The following is a 16,688-nucleotide window of genomic DNA, read 5'->3' on the forward strand; positions in this document are numbered from 1 at the left end:
TAGTCACCCCTCCCTTGTCTGTTACAGGGGTTCAGTATTAATTGTGTTAGAATGCATCTGGTTGCAAGTAACATAAAACTCAACAAACTCTGGTATATATAAGATCCCTCATCCCGATAAGACAGGAAGGTAGTACAGGGTTTGTGTAGCTGCTTGAGTATGACTTAAACAAACAGGCTCCTGTCTTTCTGCTCCACCTTCGTCAGCACAGCCCTCCTCATGGCCTCTAGGCTGCTGTGCTCCCAGGTGTTACCCAGTTCCAAGCATGAAGCAGGGGAAAAGTGAAGGACACAAACTTCTCCAAGGGAAGAAGGAAGGGAAGGTCTCCTTTGATACTTCTGCCTACATCTCAGTGGCCAGGACTTTGTCTCACTGCCACCCTTAGCAGCAAAGAAAGTTGAGAGCTGTGTGCTTTGCTTTTCAGCCCCTGTAGTATAGAAAAGCAAGGGAGTGGTTGAAATAGATCTTGAGTTAGCCAACTACATAATTTGCCACACTGTGTTTAATTGAAATGTATTGCTTGGATCCAGTGTCCTGGACATAGCCTCGTTCCTGTCCTAGCACATTCTTACCCTCCTTTTCCCTCTTCCTTCCTGTAGCTATTTTTCTGGGGGGTGAGGTGTGGTCTTGAGGAAACACTCTTCAGTTTTACCCTTTCTGTGAGGATACTAGTTCCCTTATCACTCATTCCTCCCTAGTCTCTTCTAACTGAGGTGAGGAGTCAGAATCTTCTTTGCTCCCTTCTGCTTTTCAGACAACCGTGCCTTCACCTCTGCTCAACACCCTGGCCCCTCCTCCCTCTCTCAATACCCAAGGTCAGTCTCAAGGCCAGGTCCTCCGTGAAGAATTCCACCATCCCTCCCTCCTCTTCTTTCTCAGTCCAAGTTTCCTCCTTTAGATTCTCAAAGCACTTAAGCTGTACCTCTCCAATGGTATTATTTTCTTCGTTGAAGTGAAAGCAAATTACTGAAAGTGGTACTGTTTACAAAATGTCTGGCGCATTGCAGGTGCTCGAAGTAGTATCTCTTAGTATTATTACTACTGTCTTATCTCGATCAGATTCAGCTCTTTAATGAGAGGCTCTAAATCTTATGTTCGATTCACCTTTGTAACCCACACCGGGCCTGGAATAGAGCACTGTTCCTAATTAATGCTGTGCCCGTGTAATAAGACGGCGGCGAGCAAAGGGCATCATTTCAGAGGAAGAGTGCTGTAATGGTGGGATGGGAGAAATTCCTAGAACCTAGGTGGGAGCCAGAATCTTGCAGAGAATCCCCTTATCCGTCTGCACCGAAAGCAGGTAGAGTGGATGCCGTAAGATTCCTAAGGACGCAGGTAGAGCGCCTCCTCTGTGCCGCGATGAGGTAGGTGCATCCGTCACTTCACTCCTCCCTCTCCACTTGATCCGGAAAGGGAGGAACGGAATGCGTCCCGCGCGGCGATCTGGGATATCTGCGCAGGCGCAGCTTCCGGCTCTGTGTCTCGGGAATTATTTGACGCCACCGGTTCAGCCCCGTAGAAAGCGCTGATTAGGCGCACCGCGCACGCGCAGTGGCCCACTTGGCTGGGGAGTTATTTGACGCCGCCGCCCCTGGCAGTCGGAAGTTGCCTGAGCAGATCTCAGCCGGCTGGCTCGAGTGGCCTTCGTCGTCCCTTGGCGCCCTGGGAGAGTCGCTGACGGGTGGACTGACGGACCGCCTGAGGACGGCCGGGCAGGGCGGTGAAAGCGCCAGCCCTATGGCGCGGGTCGCGTGAGGCGGAAGGCCGAGGACGGCCGGCGGCGGCGCCCGCCCCGGCGATGCGGGCCCCGCCCGTCGCCTCAGGTAACCGGGCAGCCGGCCCCGCCGCGGCCGGACCCTCCCCTCTCCTTCCCTCTCTTCCCCTCCCGGCGGTCAAGGGACGGCTGAGGCTTGTTTCTCGGCTCTGGGTGCTCCAGGGGCCCGGCCTTTGGAAGCTCATCTGCAAATTTTTGGGAGACCCACGGGGGCGGGGAAAGCTTGGCCCTGGAGTGGGCGGCTGCTGTCGAGTCTGTGTAAACCCGGTCTAATCCTTGGGAGCTACCCCGGCCAGGCGAAGCTCTCTCCTGGCAACCTGGGGGGAGGGGGCGGGTCTGGAGCGGAGCGAGACAACTCCCGCAAAGAATTTGGTCCAGCAGAAAGGTTAGGCGAATTGCTGCCGCCCAGTGGGGACGATGCTGCCCATTGCACAGTGACACTTTGATGAGGAAGAGTTGATGATGGGAGTAAACGGCTAACCCCCATTAAGCGCTTCTTATCCGCCAGGCATCATGCCAGGCCATTACGTTCTCCACGTCTAACTTCACAGCAACCCTGTGAGGTAGGATTGTTGTCCCCATTTTACTGACGAGGCAACTGAGTCCCTGGGTGGTTGGGTGACTTAATTACCCAAGGTCACATAGCTAGTAATTTGAACCGGAGCATCCGACCCAAGTGCTTAACAATTAGGGCAGTGGCTCTCCAACTTTGCTACACTGTAGAATCACCTGGGGGAAATTGTAAAGGTTTCTGATGCCCATGTGGCATCCCAGACCAAAACAATCAGAATGTCTGGAGTTGAAAGCCAGACTTCAATATTTTTTTTTTTTTTAAGATGCCCAAGTGATTCCAGCCTGCAGCAAAGTTTGGGAACCGCATGTAATTTGATAATTCTGCATCTCAAAAAGCATCTCTCTTTCTCCAGCTTAAGTGTGCAGGAGAATTGTCTGGGAGCTTGTTAAACTTGCAGGTTCCACCCGCAGAGATCTTTAGGTTCACTGACCACTACACCTTGTGAAAGACTGTTAGGGATGGAATTCTCTGCAGGGATTCTGAGTCATCTGGAACATTTAAAATGTATGCATTTTATGCAAACTGCTCATTTGCAATTTTCCTAAATATACAGTACTTATAGGTGTAGCGTCTCTAACCTCTGGGTCGTTTTTACATATGCTGGAAGTCTGCCTAGACCATCCTCTGAACGTTCTGGCCATCCCACCCAAACGCACACACTTCTGCTCTCTCCTATATACATATACACACCCTTTTCTTTTCTTTCTTTTTTTTAGACAGAGTCTTGCTCTGTTGCCCAGGCTGGAATGCAGTGGCATGATCTTGGCTCACTGCAACTTCCGCCTCCTGAGCTCAAGCAGTCCTCCCACCTCAGCCTCCCAAGTAGCTGGGACTACCACGCTTGGCTAATTTTTGAATTTTTTTTGTAGAGATGGGGTTTCTTCATGTTGCCCAGGCTGGTCTCAAGCTCCTGGGCTGAAGCAGTCCACCCACTATGGTCGCCATAGTGGTGGGATTACAGATGCGAGCCACCGTGCCAGGCCTACATACCCTTTTCTTCCTGTCTCTGGCTGCATTAGCTTTAAGCATTCCCTTCAAGATACCTCTGTCCCTGACCCCTACCCACCTTGAGTCCTTCCAATTTGCTCTTTAGGAACATCGTAGTGAAACTTATCAGTTATTTTTCTGAGTTGTAGTTCTATCCCTACTTCTAGATTATGAGAAGCTTTAGGGCAGGGACTATGTTTTCTTCATCTCTGTATTCCTTCCAGTGCTTTGACATACAGACTCACAAAGCTTTTACTCAGTGGAATGTTTGGGTCCTTTTATGTCGTAGATAGATCATGTTGCGAACAGATTCTTCTCTTTTTCCATTTTTGTAAAACATGTTTGGTAGTTCCCAGCTTATAGAGTTTTGTTCTTTTTGCTTAGGAGTGAGTATTCTAGTTATGTTCAGTGATTTGTCCAGCAGTTGAACACACACATTGAGTTCTTACCAATTGCAAGGCACTGTGTAACTAACCATGTGCAATCAACATTGTTTGATTTTTAATGTCTGATTCTATCACAATCAGACGCAATCATGTCTGTAGGGAAAGTCTTTTTATTACTGTTAGACCTTTGCATGTGTTCCCTACTTCATTGTCCAAAAAAGTGTTTAGTTGTCATCCACTAAATGCCACTGCCTTGTTGGTATTTGGTAAATACAAGCAGATGGGATTACCATTGGTAATGTTTGGTCCTGTTCACCAGGAGAGATGACGTTAAGTACTTAATGAAGAGTAAAATCATGTTGTCACAGGAATTGACAAATTTAGCACATATTTATTGCAGAATGCCTGAACTGCCATTGCCCCATTTGCCATATTTACAAGTTTAAAGGAAGGCAGACCAATAATTCAGATTGGATTTGTTCTTGGTTGGTCTTAAAACCGTGTAAGGATTTGCAAAAGTTAGTGAATATGTGTGTGAAGGTCATTATGAGGAGGTTTTTGGACAATAAAGTTTTTTTTTGTATAGCAATTAAACATGACAAAGTATGTAGACTGAATTAAAAACACATTTCATAAAATATTTTTTTTTCTTTTTTTTTTTTTGAGATGCAGTCTTGCTCTGTCCCCCAGGCTGGAGTGCAGTGGCACAATCTCAGCTCACTACAACCTCCGCCTCCTGGGTTCAAACGATTCTCCTGCCTCAGCCTCCTGAGTAGCTGGGACTACAGGCACCCACCACCACACTTGGCTAATTTTTTTGTATTTTTAGTTGAGAGGGGGTTTCGCCATGTTGGCCAGGTTCATGTCGAACTGCTGACCTTAAGTGATCTGCCTGCCTAGTCCTCCCAAAGTGCTGGGATTACAGGCATTAGCCACCGTCCCCAGCCCAGAAAATATTCTTTATAAGGATTGTTATAGAAAAATTTTCTTGGTTCCATTTTGTATTATTTGGTCAGTTTTAGGCTTAGCACTAATAGAAACTGATGGGACAACTTATGTTAAATTCAGATACTCAAGAAACTTGTCCTTGTGTGTCTGATCAGATATGGACACAGTATCCAGTTCTTGCTTTAGCACATGGAAGAAACTCAATCTTTAAGGCTGAAGGTTTAACTCTGTAGTTGTGCCCCAAAGTAAAGGTGAAAAATTCCACATGCTCAGAGAACAAAAGTGACTCTAATCATGATAGCTTGGGACCTAGAAATGGATTCTGTTTAATATGAGGTACTCATCAGTGTTAGCAGGTGTGTTTCCTGACATGTGCAAAGACTTTTTGGGCAGAATAGTTGATTTTCTTTGGTGCGAGATGATTTAAGTTTTAAAATTAAGGTGCATGGAGTTTCATTCTAACTTTTTATAGATGCGGAAAGTAACTTGGTCAAGGCTACATGGTTAGCTTCTAGCACCTCCAGGACTAGAAAGCGGGCCTCCTTCCTCTGGACGGTGTCCCCTTTCACCCCCGACCCCTTCCCCATGAGAAAGGTTGTCTTGTGTATTGTTGTGTTGTGTTTGCATGTCTGTGTGTGCATGGGATAGGGAAAGGGAGAGAGTGATCTGCTATGTTTGAGAAACTCAATTAGATATCTGGAGGCCCCTCGACTTATGATGGGATTACTTCCCAATAAACCTATCAAAGTTGAGAAGATTGTAAGCCAAAAATGCATTTAATATACCTACTGAACAGAATAGCTTAGCCTCATCTACCTTAAACATGCTCAGAACATTTACATTAGCGTACAGTTGAGCAAAATTGTCTAGCACAAAGCCTATTTTATAATAAAGTGTTGAATATTTCATGTAATTGATTGAATATTGTACTGAAAGTGAAAAACAATGGTTATGTGGATAATCAGAGTACGGTTTTTACTGAACGCATATCGCTTTCACACCCTGGTACAGTTGAGGATAGTGAGTACTTGGTGTGTGAAATGCACTTAGCTATATAAACTGGGAATACAAAGATAAATAAGACACGGCCCCTGTCCTCAAGGAGTCTAATCAAAGTTATAATAAAATAATAGCGTAGTATCTGAAGCAGCTCTGTCAGATAGAATTTTCTGCAATCATGGAACTAAATCTTACTTGCTCTAATATGGTAGCCACTGGCCACATGTGACTTGTAAGCACTTAAAATGACTAGTGTAACCAAGGAAGTGATGTTTGACTCAAATAGTTTAAACTTAAAACTATTAAAATTAAAAGTTTTTACAATTTAAATAGTTACATGAAATAGCTGCTGTATTGGACAGAGGTCTGTTTTATGCCTCAGAGAAGGTCTCAGGCATAAAAGATGAGAACTGTGGTGGTGCTGGTAGGGGGCAGACAGGGTATTCAAACGTTCTTTGGGTAGCTTACCAAAAACTACCATTTTCCATGTTTTGGGAGAGATGCAGGCAGAACCTGTCTTTGTTTCCTGTAATTCAGGTGTTTGATAGGATCTCTAATAGCATCTGGTACATAGGTGAATACATTCCTTTTTTGCCAGCTTTATTGATGTTTGCCTTATGGGGTCAATGGGACTGCAACAGAAATATGAGTCATGAGGTTATATGGATGAATTTGGTGCACTTTAAAAAAGCACAGTTTATTTATTTGCTCAGTGTTTTAGCACCCTGTATCCTATTTTTCACAAGAGAAATAGGCATGTCTTATAATGTGTACCTTCCATTGGTACATTTCAAAGTATGTCAACTTAGATTGCTTTATTTGATCCTTCTCCCAGGTCACTCTAGATAGGCACTGTAGGTATTCTCCCTGTTTTACAGATGAGGAAACTATGACAAAGAAATGCCAGGTCGCCGAGTGCGGTGGCTGACTTGTAAACCCAACACTTTGGGAGGCCGAGGTGGGAGGATTGCTTGAGCCCAGGAGTTTGAGGCCAGCCTGGACAGCATAATGAGACTTTGTCTCTATAAAAACTTTTCTAAAAATTAGCGGAGCATGGTGACACACACTTGTGGTCTGTTACTTGGGAGGCTGAGTGGGAGGATTACTTAAGCCTGGGAGGCAGAGGCTGCTGTGAGCCGAGATCGTGCCACTGCACTGTAGCCTGGGCGACAGAGTGAGACCTTGTCTCAAAAAGAGAAATGCCAGTTGACTTATCCAAAGTCATATGGTGAGGTATGGAGTCAGGACAAAGGGAAGTAGCATTGCACTTTGAGGCAAGAGGTGGAGTTTCTTGTCCCAGATCTGCTGTTACTTGATGTGATCCTGAGCAAGTCATAGCTTTACTTTGTTTCCTTACCTAGTGGTTAGTGACGTCTGTCTCACCTAACCTTCTAGGGTTGTTATTGGAATAAAATGAAGTAACATGTAAAAGCTCTTTGAAAATGATAAATTATGCAAAGGTACATTGTGCTCAAGCAAGATCTCAAGTAGTTTTTCTTTTTTTTGAGACGGAGTCTCGCTCTGTCACCCAGGCTAGAGTGCAGTGGCGTGATCTCAGCTCACTGCAACCTTCGCCTCCCAGGTTCAAGCAATTCTCCTGCCTCTGCCTCCTGAGTAGCTGGGATTACAGGCAGCCGCCACCACACCCGGCTAATTTTTTTATTTTTATTATTATTTATTTTATTTTATTTTTTATTTTTGAGACAGAGTTTTGCTCTTGTTGTTCAGGCTGGAGTGCAATGACGCCACCTCGGCTCACCGCAGCCTCCACCTCCTGGGTTCAAGTGATTCTCCTCCCTCAGCCTCCTGAGTAGCTGGGATTACAGACATGCGCCACCACGCCCAGCTAATTTTGTATTTTTAGTAGAGACAGGGTTTCTCCATGTTGGTCAGGCTGGTCTCGAACTCCCGACCTCAGGTGATCTGCCTACCTCGGCCTCCCAAAGTCCTGGGATTACAGGCATGAGCCACTGCACCCGGCCAATTTTTGTATTTTTAGTAGAGATGAGGCTTCGCCATATTGGCCAGGTTGGTCTCAAACTCCTGACCTCAAGTGATCCACCCGCCTCGGCCTCCCAAAGTGCTGGGGTTACAGATGTGAGCCACCACATCCAGCCTCAAGTAGTTTGTTTTGTTGTATTATGCTGCTGTCATAACTCATCAGTTACCATATTGAATACTACTGTACCATGGTGTCATCTTTGATTTCTCTTGTCTTCCTCACTATGAAACTTTCTCTTGGGCAGCCATTGTGTTTTGTTTATATTAGGATGTGTCCTAAATCCTAGGACAAATTTGACATGTAGCTGGTGTTTAATGTTTGTTTAATGAAATAACTGATGTCTGGATGTACTTTACAAAGTTTTAAAGAATTGTTTTTTGTAATGAGACTTGAAGCTCCTTGGGAACAGGGATGTTGTTTATTTTCTGTGCTTGTTGCATAGAAGGCATGTAATAAATATTGTTTGAATCAATTGATGTAATTAATGTCAGGCTATGGTCTTAGAGTGTCCACCATTGTATTGATTATTTTGGTAATTTGTCATTTAGACCAAACTTGCATGTTATTTTGCGGTGGTGCTTACAAGCCATAAGCTGTTACCCAGCACACACAACCTCCAGAGAGAATACCTAGAAAATGAGTACATATAGAGTTTGGAAGGAAATTAAGGGATCTGCAGGGGAGCACTGTTGACTTCTTCCCCTTCTTCCCATTATATTTACTTCTGGAGCATTGAAGGTAGAGGTTTCTCTGCTAGCAGCTCAGGTTGATAGCAGACAGCCACCTGGGGAGGGGACTCAGGATCCCTAATATAGCAGTTGAAGTCCTTAATCATCTAACTTGACAGTTATATCATTATATCTCACTACAGTGCCTGAAACCTCCCCGTTACCCCCCTGACCGCCCTCAACCTTAGCCTATATGGTAGCCACATTGGAGTTTGCTCTTCTACTATCCCTTCAGTGTATCTTGGACACTTCCATCAAATTACTTTAATGGAAATTTAGTTCCCAATGTGTCATGCCTGTGGTAAGGTTAAACTTTCTTCTTTTTTTTTTTGTTTGAGACAGGGTCTTCTTCTGTTGCTCAGGCTGGAGTGCAGTGGTGCGATTTTGGCTCACTACATCCTCCACCTCCTGGGTTCAAACGATTATCATGCCTCAGGTTCCCGAATAGCTGGGATTACAGGTGTGTGCCACCATGCCCGGCTAAGATAAGGTTAAACTTTTGCTCATTTTCTGCCTCCAGTTTTACTGAATTAATTACAAATATTCAATCCTAACATTCAGAGTCCTTCAAAATTGGTCACTGCTTACCTTTGAAACCTTACCACCTTCTACATATAGCTTTCTTTCCTTTGGCTCTGGGTTTTCAGTTTCTAGTGCTTTTTTTTTTTTGCTACCTGAAGCAAGTTTCCTTTCTTTTATGTATTTTCTTTTCTTTCTTTCTTTTTTTTTTTTTTTGAGACGGAGTCTCGCTCTGTCACCCAGGCTGTAGTGCAGTGGCGTGATCTTGGCTCATTGCAACCTCCGCCTCCTGGGTTCAAGCGATTCCTCTGCTTCAGCCTCCTGAGTAGCTGGGATTACAGGCGCACACCACCACGCCCTGCTAGTTTTTGTATTTTTAGTAGAGATGGGGTTTCACCATGTTGGTCAGCCTGGTCTTGAACTCCTGACCTCAGGTGATTTCACCTGCGTCGGCCTCCCAAAGTGCTGGGATTACAGGCATGAGCCATCACACTTGGCTCTTCTATGTATTTTGTTCTCTCTTTTATCTGCAACCCCCCCCACCCCCCCCCTTTTTTTTTTTTTTGAGACGGAGTCTCGCTCTGTCGCCCAGGCTGGAGTGCAGTGGCGCAATCTTGGCTCACTGCAAGCTCCGCCTCCCAGGTTCACACCGTTCTCCTGCCTCAGCCTCCTGAGTAGCTGGGACTACAGGCGTGTGCCACCACGCCCGTCTAATTTTTTTTTGTATTTTTAGTAGAGACGGGGTTTCACCGTGTTAGGATGGTCTTGATCTCCTGACCTCGTGATCTGCCCATCTCGGCCTCCCAAAGTGCTGGGATTACAGGCGTGAGCCACTGCGCCCCGCCTCATCTGCCCCTTTTTACCCTCAGTCTTATCACCTCAATTTTCTTACCTCCATCAAAATTATACCCTTCCTTCAATGCACAATTCGTATGCTCTGTATCTATAGTCTTCCCTGATCTTACCCTGTTGTTTTCCAGCTCAGCCTATCTTTCAATCAAAAGTAATCTTGTTCCTTTGAACTTCCATGGTGTCTTGCCTATAGTTTTTAAAAATATCACATTCAACATTTTAATGTTCTAACTTATGTTACAGTTATTTATGGTAGGTATTAGTCTGTTTTCATGCTGCTGATAAAGACATACCCAAGACTGAGCAATTTACAAAAGAAAGAGGTTTAATGGAGAAATCCTAGTTCCATGTGGCTGGGGAAGCCTCACAATCATGGCAGAAGGCAAGGAAGATCAAGACACATCTTATGTGGATGACGGCAGGCAAAGAGAGAACTTGTGCAGGCAAACTCCAGTTTTTAAAAAGCCATCAGATCTCGTGAGATTCATTCGCTGTCATGAGAACAGCGCAGTGAAGACTTGCCCCCATAATTCAGTCACCTCCCACAGGGTTCCTCCCATGACATATGGGAATTGTGGGAGTTACAATTCAAGATGAGATTTGAGTGGGGACACAGAGCCAAACCATATCAATGTATACATCTTAATCTCCTTAATTAAGCCATAAACTCATTGAAAACAGGAACCAAGTCCTATTAATCTTTCTTCTTCATGGTTTTAACACTGCATTGGACAAAATAGATGGTTAATAGCTGTTTATTGAATAAGTCTACTTGGTGGTCCCCGCCAGTGTCTCTGAATGTTCATATGTATAGTCAGGATGCTGACATATACTTACCAATTCTATGACATGAAGATGTAGTAATAAAAACATATTACATTAAGTTGTACCAACATTTCTACCACTAAGTTAAAACTACAGTTGACTCTTGAACATCATAAGGGTTAGGAGCACTGACCCTGTGCAATCAAAAATTTTCATGTAACTTTTGACTCTGCCAAAACTAGTAATAGTCTTCTGTTGACCAGGAGCCTGGCCAATAACATAAACAGTCAAATAATACATATTTTGTATATATATTATATGCTATATTCTTAAAGTAAGAGAAAAGAAAACGTTATTAAGAATTAGAAGGAAGAGAAAATATATTTACTATTCATTAAGTGGTAGTGGATCATAAAGGTCTTCATCCTCATCATCTGCATGTTGAGTAGGCTGAGGAGTAAGGGGAGGCATTAGTTTTGCTGTCTCAGGGGTGGCAGAAATGGAAGAAAATCCATATGTAAGTGGACCTTAGCAGTTGAAACCCATGTTGTTCAAGGGTCAACTGTACTTGCATTTCTCTACCATCCTTCTAATCTTTAGTCACAGCTGTATGTTTATCTTTTTTTTTTTTTTTTTTTTGAGACAGAGTCTTGCTGTGTTGCCCAGGCTGGAGTGCAGTGGCGCCATCTCGGCTCACTGAAACCTCACCCTCCCAGCTTCAAGAGATTCTGCTGCCTCAGCCTCCCAAGTAGCTGGGATTACAGGCACACACCACTAAGCCCAGCTAATTTTTGTATTTTTTAGTAAAGACAGGGTTTCACCATGTTGGTCAGGCCGGTCTCGAACTCCTGACCTCAGGTGATCCACCCACCTTGGCTTCCCAAAGTCCTGGGATTACAGGCGTGAGCCACCGCGTCTGGCGTATGTGTTTATCTGGTTGTAATTATGATATATATGTTTTTCTTTCTCTAATAGTTATTTATTGATTGCTTACATGGACAAGGGCATGTTTCAAACGGATTACATATGTGATTCTTTAATCACCACCACAAGAAACAATGTGTAGGCTCCTAATCTACTATTTGCTTTTTTTTTAGACAGAGTCCCGCTCTGTAGCCCAGGCTGGAGTGAGTGAAGTGGCACAATCATGGCTCACTGTAGCCCCAACACCAGGATCCAAGTGATCCTCCCACTTCAGCCTTCAGAGTAGCTGGGACTACAGGTGTGCGCCACCACGCCTGGCTAACTTTTTTGTGTTTTTTGTAGAGTTGGGTTTTCTCCATGTTGCCTAGGCTAGTCTCAAACTCTTGGACTCAAGCAATGTGCCCGCCTCCGCCTCCCATGGTGCTGGGATTATAAGCGTGAGCCATCATACCTGGCCTTATTCTATTATTATCCCCATTTTACAGATGAGGATGTTCCAACACAAAAGTAGAGTAACTTTTGCAACGTTACCCAGCTTGCAGGTAGAGCTGGGATTTGAATCTATGAAGCCTAGTTCCAGAGCACTGGCTCTTAACCACTCTCATCTATGTTTTTATGCTTCTCTGTAATCTCAGTGTTTAATGGCTACATAATAGTATATAGAATTAATATGTCCTAATAATGAAATTTTCCCATTATTGATGGAAGTTAAATTACACCCACTTCCCCATCTTATATGTAATACTACAGTGAACATCTTGTACATTTTTTAAAATTGAGCTGTTTTATAAGGATAAACAAGTCAAATTACCGGGTCAAGGCATCCTTTGTCTTCTGCTTTGTACTGGCAAAACGTTCATGCTATCCTTGGGTGAATGTTTAGGAAATGACATATCAGCCTGAGGTGCCTTACAAGTGTGCCAACTTACTAACCGGATGGAGCTACAAACAACCCCATGGCAAGTAGACTAAGACATGGCAAGTGTGATCAAGACATGTGAGGGTTCTGCCATGGTGCTATCCTGAGAGGTTGATGCAGATGCCATGATGCTATCCTGAGAGGTTGATTCTTGCCTAGGAGGGCCTAGGCGGTGCAGCAGTACTGGCTCCTGAAAGTAACGTTCTCCAGGATCTCCAAGGTTTGTTGCTTTGGATAGCCTAAGCCGCAACAGCAAGAGGAGGTTCTTATTTGTGTGTTTAAGAGTAGGCTGGGCAGGCGCAGTGGCTCATGCCTGTAATCCCAGCACTTTGGGAGGCCGAGGTGGGTGGATCACAAGGTCAGGAGTTCGAGACCAGCCTGGCCAATGTGGTGAAACCCCATCTCTACTAAAAATACAAAAATTAGCCAGGTGTGGTGGTGGGCGCCTGTAGTCCCAGCTACTCAGGAGTCTGAGGCAGGAGAATTGCTTGAACCCGGGAGGCGAGGTCACAGTGAGCCAAGATGGCGCTATTGCACTCCAGCCTGGGTGACAGAGTGAGACTCCATCTCAAAAAAAAGAAAAGAAAAGAGTAGACTGGCCACTGACAATACTGGGCCTGATGGAACTCCCTCTACCAAATCTGTCACTGCACTTTGCCTTCATCCCTTTTTTCCCTAAAAGCAACCACGATGAAATAAAGTGAAGTTGTAGGACCTCCATAGTTGGGTTATAAGCCCAGCCCCTGCAACAAAGGTGGGTTGGGGTGACTTCTGGGGCACCAACAGCTTATACAAAGTATACACTTCACTATCCTCTTTCCACAAGGATTTTGCTATAATTCAGTTACCAAAACTAGTATATGCCTTTATCTGTGATCAGAGGCATAAATTGGACCATAGATAAGTTCTTTTTTAGCTGACATTGTGTTTTTTTTTGTTTTTGTTTTATTTTGTTTTGAGTTTAGTTGATAACATTTAAAGAGTAGGAGACTGTAGAAATGTCCAGATTTTCTGTGTCTTTTCAAAAATTGGATTATCTGGCAAGTCTAGGTCTGCATTCCTTCTAGGTGACAGCTAGAACTGTGTAATAGCTGTAAACAGAGCTTGTATACTAGCTCTTGTTGCCCAGGCTGGAGTGCAGTGGCGCGATCTCGGCTCACAGCAACCTCTGTCTTCCGGGTTCAAGTGATCCTCCTGCCCCAGTCTCCTGAGTAGCTGGGATTACAGGCATGCACCACCATGCCTGGCTAATTTTGTATTTTTAGTAGAGTTGGGGTTTTTCCATGTTGGTCAGGCTAGTCTCCAACTCCCAACCTCAGGTGATCCACCCGCCTTGGACTCCCAAAGTGCTGGGATTACAGGTGTGAGCCACCACCACACCTGCCTGGTGATGTGATTTTTCTAGAGTTGTGAACAGTTCTTGGTTCTAAAGATAATGAAGCTTAGTCTTCCTCAATTTATATGATTAATTGCATTATTGGAAAATTCAGTCTATTAAAATAGCACAATATATTTTGTATTTATATGTAAATGAAGTTAATTTTTAGGCTCAGACAATGGTTTTCTAGCAGATGTTCAAAAGTCATGTGAGATGTGGCATACTTGTTCATTGTGCAGGACTGTCTCATGCAGTACAGGATGTCTAGATTTCCTGACTCTGCCTGTAATACCAGCAGCTTGCCCTAGTCATTGTGCTAACCAAAAGTACACTTATTTCCACAGTGCCTCTAGGTGACAGGTTTTTCTATTAAAAATCATTGCCCTAATCTCTCAGTTGGGTCCTTACCTCCTCATCAGAGTTGAGTTTTTTGTTTTTTTGTTTTTTCTTTTTTTGAGATGGAGTCTTGCTCTTGTCACCCAGGCTGGAGTGCAGTGGTGCGATCTCAGCTTACTGCAACCTCTGCCGCCCGGGTTCAAGCCTCTCCTGCCTCAGCCTCCTGAGTAGTTGGGAATTACAGGTGCCCGCCACCACACCCGGCTAATTTTTGTACTTTTAGTAGAGATGGGGTTTTGCCCTGTTGGTCATGCTGGTCTCAAACTCCTGACCTCAGGTGATCTGCCCGCCTCGGCCTCCCAAAGTACTGGGATTACAGGTGTGAGCCAGAGTTGAGTTTTATCACTTGTTTTGTTAGTTTAATAGGTACAAAATGATACTTTAGTTGCCTTTGTGTTTCTTCCATGTTTGTTTCTAATGTTTATGTTCTCTTCATTGTTTTACTTAATATATCCGTAATTATAATGCATTTCTTTGTTTTAATGTTTTTTGTCTGCATTTTGTTAAAGTTTAGCATCTTTTTTCTGTTACATATATTTTGATGTTTTAGTTCAGCTTTTTCATTGTATCCTTTCTATATCTTTTTTTTTTTTGAGATGGAGTTTTGCTTTTGTCGCCCAGGCTGGGGTGCAATGGCACCATCTCTGCTCACTGCAGCCTCCACCTCCCGGTTTCACGTGATTTTCCTGCCTCAGCCTCCCAGGTAGCTGGGGTTACAGGTGTGTGACACCACGCCCAGCTAATTTTTGTATTTTTAGTAGAGACAGGGTTTCACCATGATGTTGTCCAGGCTGGTCTCGAACTCCTGACCTCAGGTAATCCACCCACCTCAGTCTCCCAAAGTGCTGGGATTACAAGTATGAGTCACCACGCCTGGCCTATATCTTTCTATTTTACATGTTTCTTGAAAGCATTTTTTGGGTTCATTTAATCATTTAAACATTAATACATTTAGAGAATGAAAATTTCTTACATTTAAAAACTTAAAAAAAGTTTGTCAGAAGGATTTAATAGCTATTAAACCTATTTTGATTGGTCTTTCATAAGGTATACTCCTCTCTTCAGAATTGGGAGGGTAGTGGCCATTTCTTAAAAATGCAGATTCTCAGGCCCCAGCTCAGACCTGCAGAATTGAGCTTTTTCTGAATGGGGTCTAGGAGTCTGCATTTTCACCTAGACCCTTTCCTCCCCTGATGATTCTTAAGTGTACAGTAGAGTTTGAGAGCTAGTTTGTCCTTTTTTTTCTTCTTAAAATCTGTTTTCTTCCAATAATATGCTGTGATGGACCCTGAATATTAAATACTCATTTAGTATTTGGAAACCATCCAACTTTTATTTTTACTAGTAATTAGCTTCAAACAAGTGAACATTTTTAAATTTTTATTTGAATATAACATACAAAATTTTGGACACACGTTAGTGGAATAGAGGGAATACCTTCTGATATCTTCCTTTTTCCCACTGGTAAACCTTGACACTCTCAAACACATGGTCAATGTCCACTGTGTGCTAGGGACTCAGAGGTTCAGGAGGCAAGGTCCCCACCCAAAAAAGGCTGACACTTTTGTGGTGAATGTATCTGTACACCACTAATGAATGAGCTAATGGCAGCTTTATATGAACATCCGGTAATAGGCACTCAGCTGAGAGGAGTTGGTCTAAGGAGTCAAGAAAGGTTTTACCAAAGAGACGACATTTGAGTTGGGCTTTGAAGGCTGAGTACTTCGTAAGATGGATCAAGGCAGGGAATGGCAGTTCAGTCAGTGGGAGCAGCATGACCAGTGACTTAGGGTAAGAAAGGATTTGCTGGGCTTGAGCAATCATCAGTAGTTCTTTGTGGCCATTGCTTGGGATGTTTGTGGGAAAGTGGCAGTAGAAGATGAGGCTGGCAAGATAGTATATGCAATTCCCATTAGAATTGTAGCAAGGCTTTATTGTTGATTTTTTTTTTTTTGATTTGGATAAAATAATAAATCGTATACTGAAGAATAAATGTCTAGAGAAGACAATAAAGTTTTGGGAAAAATGTTCTATAAAGCCACTGAACTTAAATCATTATGGGTTGGCATGGGAATAGACAAGTAGTTGAATAGAACAGAAGTTTCATAGATTCTAGAAGAAATGAAAATTTAATATATGACAGAATTAGTATTTCAGTTTAGTGCGAAAAGGATGTATTTTTAAGAGGTGATGCTGACACAACTGACCATACATTTAGAAGAAAGTAAAATCAGACCTTTCCTACACCACTTACAGAAGTAAATTCCAGATGAATATACAAGTTAAGTGAAAAATTATGCAATTATCTTGCAGGAAAATCTAGGAGACTGCATATTCACATTAGGGTTATGTTTTCAAATTTTTGGACTAAGACCTATAATAACAAATGTATTTTCCGCTGGGCACGGTGGCTCACGCCTGTAATCCCAGCACTTTGGGAGGCTGAGGCGGGTGGATCACCTGAGGTCGGGAGTTCGAGACCAGCCTGACCAATGTAGAGAAACCCTGCCTCTACTAAAAATACAAAATTAGCCGGG

At 43.6% G+C, this 16,688-nt stretch overlaps 1 protein-coding gene across 8 annotated transcripts in view; it reads left to right on the forward strand.

Moving 5' to 3' along the window:
- The first annotated feature begins 598 nt into the window (after nt 1–598).
- Nucleotides 599–16,688, forward strand: part of RALGAPB (Ral GTPase activating protein non-catalytic subunit beta) — a 106,875-nt gene continuing 90,785 nt past the window's right edge. For all 8 annotated transcript variants that reach the window (XM_063601124.1, XM_063601125.1, XM_063601126.1 and 5 more), the window contains exon 1: nt 599–1,823. The gene's annotated coding sequence lies outside the window, so the exon portion shown is untranslated. The remainder of the gene's footprint in view (nt 1,824–16,688) is intronic.

This window comes from Pan paniscus, chromosome 21 (assembly GCF_029289425.2).
Source record: "Pan paniscus chromosome 21, NHGRI_mPanPan1-v2.0_pri, whole genome shotgun sequence".
NCBI classification, from domain to species: Eukaryota; Metazoa; Chordata; class Mammalia; order Primates; family Hominidae; genus Pan; species Pan paniscus.